Source organism: Bombyx mori, chromosome 14 (genome assembly GCF_030269925.1).
Source record: "Bombyx mori chromosome 14, ASM3026992v2".
Taxonomy (NCBI): domain Eukaryota; kingdom Metazoa; phylum Arthropoda; class Insecta; order Lepidoptera; family Bombycidae; genus Bombyx; species Bombyx mori.
In genome coordinates this window covers 10422983-10429188 of record NC_085120.1, presented here as the reverse complement: position 1 = coordinate 10429188, position 6206 = coordinate 10422983, and positions in this window count along the sequence as shown.

The window sequence follows — 6206 nt, the reverse complement described above, 5'->3', positions numbered from 1 at the left end:
CTTAACACCAGGTGGGCTGTGAGCTCGTCCATCCATCTAAGCAATAAAAAAAAATCCTTTTCTAGAAAATTTAAATAAAAAACATCAACTTATTTATTCATCAAGTGTTCACCCAATGATCGAAATTCGACCATTATTGCATTATTTTATTTTGTTGTCGACATTTTGGACTATTAAACTTCGAAAGTTTTGAAATAAAAGTATTTTATGATCTTTTTCCCCTACCTACTTGTTGGTAGGCTAAGAGGCCATTCCGGCTACGTCCGGAGGGACAGGTGAGCTCACAGGATGAACCTGAGTGAATTTGCTAACACTGTCCATAGTAAGAGCAAAATCTGCCACCGGATCGGTATCGCGACTCACTTAGAAGAACTACCGAGAAACTCAGTGGACTGTGTCAATGGGTCAGTTCACTGGAGGACGGTGACCGGTGCTTGAGGGTCCTAAAAGCATCGCGAGTGAATCCAGGCGATCCGAGAAGTTTCAGGGAACGGCGGCTTTACGTTGCCGCGTCGCGGTCGTTAAGTAACTAGCGGCGCCCACGTTAAGAGGATTTTCGTGTTGCGCCGTTTTGTCGAAGTAGCGTTCTGACGTTTCCTTAAGATACTTACGTATCGGTACTAGATTTAGGTCGTTAGATCTACATTTTACACATACTATGGTGCTCCGACAGCTATCCTGCAGAAAGTAGGATTGGATGACCTGGAGAGAGTTAATATGTGTACGGGCCGCGTGTGCAAATTTTGTAGTGTCACCTGGTTATGAAGGGACAATTTACTTTGTTTGCAAATTATGGGGATGAAAGCATTGTAAATGTAAGCTCCTCAAAACCATTGAGCCTATAGTAAAATAATAATATAGGAAAATTTTAAACCGAAGATGTAATAGTACTTATGTGTTTTCTCTTATTTAATAAGTTATTTTTTGATGGCATATTTGTTCTTCTCTTCCTAATCATTGCTAGTCTGCGGGTCTGAAATATTAAGTGCCTACGGGTCTATTCCAATTTATTATTTCCAGTTCCGAATACGGTTATGTAAGCTCACGGACTAAGCCCGATAGAGTAACATTTTATGGCAATTATGGTTATGGAATGAGCTAACGTTATAATTTAGAATATTTAACACAGTCTTTAAAAATATATTGCGTGCACAAGGAAGCGAAATTTATGTCAGTGTTGCGGAAATAGTACCTAATGTAGTGTCTAGATTCTATGTACAAACAGAGTATTTTGATGCCCACCTGCCCTGGTAAAACTGGAAAGGCCTCTGGGCCACCAGTAATCTCTCAAACATAATGAAGTATTTTGACGCACCATATTACCACACATGAGTGATGTGATTGATACAGAAAGTGAGTTTCGTGCTGATTCTCTTTAATAGTGCATTGGGAATCCATGTTAAAATCGTGACGATTTAAAAGCGGATTTTTAGACCTAAATGAATTAAAAAATATATTTATTGGTTCAGGCAAGCTGCCATCTTGTCTCTTTATTCCGAGTAATAAAGGTATTGTCTTATCAAGAAAAAGTATCAACTTATTGTAAAATAAGTAGGCGATTTAAAAAAATAAAAGGTATAAGCCAATAAATATTATACATAGTCTTATATATCATTTATATTAAAACCCGTCTAATAATTCACGTCTTCAGTTCGAAATAATAATACGCCGTTACAATTCACGAAGGCAATTAAACTTGCATGAAGATAGGAAGCTGTAGAGCTGATTACTAATAAATTCATTATGATAACGTGGATTTGAATCAAATAATATAAAATGTAGGTGATTGAGGTTACAATATTTATATTTAACCAGAGTGTCATTATATTACTGGCGGTAGGACGTCTTGTGAGTCCGCACGGGTAGGTACCACCACCCTGCCTATTTCTGCTGTGAAGCAGTAATGCGTTTTAAAAAAAAAGTAGGTATCTCAAGACAAGCCTGTCGAGGTGCCTGTGCTTTGTTAGCGTAATATATTTCAGAGGAATTTTTGGCAGGAGCGCGAGGAGTGAAGTTGTGAGATTTGTTTTATTTTGTCTATTTGGTGTTTCTTCAGGTTTAAATGTGTAATAACGGTGGTTTATTAGCTGTTTAATATCTGTGAAAGTGCTCAACTGTAGGAAAATGAAACAAAGCCGCTGAACGTAACATCTCGGGATCCTTCAAAAAGTCCACTGAAAAAATCTCAGTAAATGACCACCATTTTACTAAGATTATTTTTCATCTCATATTATCTCATCTCATCTTCATTTCATTTCATTTCACTCCTATAATTTTTCATGAAAATAAGAATATAAATTAAAATAAGACATGACTTAAATGTCTTAGTTACCAGATCATAAAATCCCTTAAAAAAATATATGTATGCGTGGTTAACGACTTTTAGTAATATTAAGACGTTGTTTTGACTATTATTTTAAATGATGAAATGTTGTTTTGATAAATATCACAAAATGTAGGGTAGACTCCGTAACGCCACAGTATAAAATGGCGGTACGTGGACAGAGTCGTGGCCTCTCCCGACAAGGCGCGTCGACACCTCCGCCTCCGCCATTCGCCCAATCACGATGTTCGACCAGCCCATACCGTGGGCCCCGAAGGTCAAATACTTAGGCGTCACCCTCGACAGTAGGATGACATTCCGCCCCCATATTAAGACGGTACGCGACCGTGCCGCCTTCATTCTAGGACGTCTCTACCCGATGATATGCAGACGAAGTAAAATGTCCCTTAGAAATAAGGTGACACTCTACAAAACTTGCATACGCCCCGTCATGGCCTATGCAAGTGTAGTGTTCGCTCACGCGGCCCGCACTCACTTAAAATCCTTCCAGATTATTCAATCCCGTTTTTGCAGGATAGCCGTCGAACCCCGTGGTTCGTCAGGAACGTCGACCTCCATGACGGCCTGGACTTACAGTCCGTCAGTAAGTATTTGCAGTCGGCGTCGATGCGCCACTTCGATAAAGCGGCACGACACGAGAACCCTCTCATCGTGGCCGCCGGTAACTACATTCCCGATCCTGCGGACAGAATGGAAAGCAGTCGACGTCGCCCAAAACACGTCATCTCGGATCCTCCCGATCCACTAACGGTGCTTTTAGGTACTTCAAGCACCGGTCACCGTTCTCGTCGAACCCGTCGCTTGCGACGAAGGGCTCGACGAGTAAATTAACTCTCAGACACAGCCCACTGAGTTTCTCGCCAGATCTTCTCAGTGAGTCGCGTTTCCGATCCGGTGGTAGATTCTGCGAAGCACGGCTCTTGCTAGGGTTCGTGTTAGCATCGTCGTCAGGTTTGAGCCCCGTGAGCTCACCTACAAACGTTAGGGCGAAGCTGAAATAGCCTCTCAAGGCTATCAGCACAGGTAGGAAAAAAAAAAAAAGAGTCGTGGCATTCCGTGTCAGACAGTTATTCAGTCTGTATCGGACGGTCCGTCCGTCTCAGTCAGTGAGTCTCTGGCAGTCAGTCAGTCGGTCTATCGGTATGTGGAACGAAACTGTCGGTTTACCCTGTCATTGTGAAAGTTGTGTGTGTTGAGTTTCAATAATTATTATTCAAAAGGTTTTATTGACTTTTTATAAACTGAGTTCAACCAAATACGAGTGATGACGGAAACTACCGCTTAGCCATCCCTGGCGCCCGCCGACATGTATAAATATTTCAGACGTCTTCATGGCCTAAATGATAAGGCGCCCTCTGCATTCTTATCGAATGATACGACTGTAGTGGTGTTCAAAACCCGCAGGCTAGTACCAAATTTTGTAATGAAATTTTTTATAATGAATATTGCTAGCAGCGGGATTTGAAAAATGGCACATTCGATACGAGTACATCGTGTTTTTTTTTTATTTGTATGTCTTACCTCCTTTGAACTCTCGGCAGAGTGGTCGTGGTCGTCAGTGTGCTTAATGCGATTTTTTTGACGTTCGCGATAGCATAAAAATTAGTTCAAATTTGTATGTACTTGGAGCGTATGTCTATATTTGCAGCTAGGGGCGTTGTTCCAACTGCATACAAATTTAAGTTAACTTTTACGCTATCGAGAACGTTAAAAAACTCGCACTAAGCATACTGGTCGTGTGGTGGTGCGCTTTACAAGACGCCATTCCTCGCGTACTGTGTCTTTACTACGACGACATTAAAATTATAACATTTAACTTAAAATAAATATATTATTTTATTATTTGTAATAAATTACTTCGATTACGGCCAATAATAATCTCGATACAATGTTTTCCTTATCTAACCGCTAGATGGCATCTCTACCGATATTTCGTGTAATCAACAGATGGCGCTGTACCAGTTTTGCGAACAATTTACTGCGTGCTGTCCTATTTTCATTCTACAACGGAGTTTTTCATAATTAGATATGGTATTTTGCAGAATGATGATTTATGAGCTGAAGAGTATGAGAGAATATATTATTATAGGGCATTTTTTTTTGTAAATATAGCACGTTATTTTAGAAAAAACGAAATTCTTTTATGTTCGTTTAGTTGCGTGGACACTAATTTTAAGTTTAAGTCGTGAAACCGTTTTGAATTATAATTGAGAGTTTTAGTAATAAACACTTAATGTAATTCTTTCTTAAGGAAACATAAGGGCGTTTTTAAAGAGGTAAGGAAAAATATATTAAAAAATCAATATCCGTTTAATCACAATAACCCTCAAAGTTAGTTTGAGTACTTCTCGTTCGCGCTGTAGAAGTTTGGTTTTTCCACGATTCATTACGATTTCAATCCAAAGTCAAGCCGGGGGCGTACCTCGTGGCCAAGTTTAATTGACTTTCAAGATTTTTAATTACAAACTCTTGAAAAGATACACCGGTGAAGAACTGTGAAGTCGTCGCTGGGACGGAATTGGATTAAGAAGAATTATTAAGCTTTATTGATAAATTTTTTTTCTGATAATTGATAATGTTAATATTGCTCGTTGTCCGTGCGTTTGCGCATCGGTCATGGCGACCGAATTTATTGAATATAATATGTCTCTCGACATCAACGACATTAAGTCGGATAACTTCCTATGAAGTCGTCGTGGTCTGAAGCATTAAAGAGTTTGTGTTGAAATCCCGATGGCAGGTACTACTGATTTTTCTAAGGAAATACCTACTTAGCACGTCACCACGAACAACTTGCACTGTGTCATTGCTGACGTCCATGGTGGCCAGTATCTCTGATGTGGACCGTGCGTGCACACACGACGGAAGAAAATGTTTTTTTTATTGCCGTATAGGTAGCCGAGCATACGGCCCACCTGATGGTGAGTGGTTACCGTCGCTCATGGACGTCAGCAATGCCAGGGGCATTCTAAAATGTGTGATTCACTAAATCAGTTCAGTCTTCAATGACTAATATTACTACTGCGCTGGCTCTATGACCCCGCAGTGGGTTTTGGTCTTTAACAATAAGCGCTGCCATTCATCCCGGCGCTGTGCATCACCATATCTGTCAGGCAGTTGGAGCTCACGAAGATCTCTTTCCACAGCGGCGGCGGCGGCGGCGTCCCTCCACTACACCCGTTTCATCGCCCGATCCTGTTCCCTCACTATTATTTTTTATTGCTTAAATGGGTGGACGAGCTTACAGCCCGCCTGACGATAAGTGGTGACTGGCCCGTAGACATCTGCAACGTAAATGCGCCACTCACCTTGAGATATAGTAACAACGGCTGCCCCACCCTTCAAGCCGAAACGCATTACTGCTTCACGGCAGAAATAGGCGGGGTGGTGGTACCTACCTGTACGGACTCACAAGAGGTTGTGGTGTGGTCTGGTCACGATGGATTAGCAGAGTGTAAATAATACGTCCATTCAGTTTGAAGGTTCGGTTTATTGTGTAAAATATGTATTTAGTTACAAGACAGTAAGACAGTAGTGCTGAAGAAGCACTTTAAATAAGGCTGTATACATACTTGAATGCTTACACATTACAAGGTCCTACATGCTACTTGCGCTGGCCCTCACGGCGTATAGAGAGCGTCCCTCGGGTGGCTAATGCGAGAGCGGTCCGTAATACAGCCTAGCTTGCTGCCGGCTAAGTTACATGGGCTCACTGATCAAAGCAGGGTGTGGTCCTCCTGCACTTTTTGGGGTTCATGCAAGGGGCTCGCAAACTTTCGCTACGCTTGCTTTGCTATGAAAGCTTTTTTACGAAGCCCACAAGAAAACAGAAAAGACCTCAGTCTTCAATTACCAGCTTAAT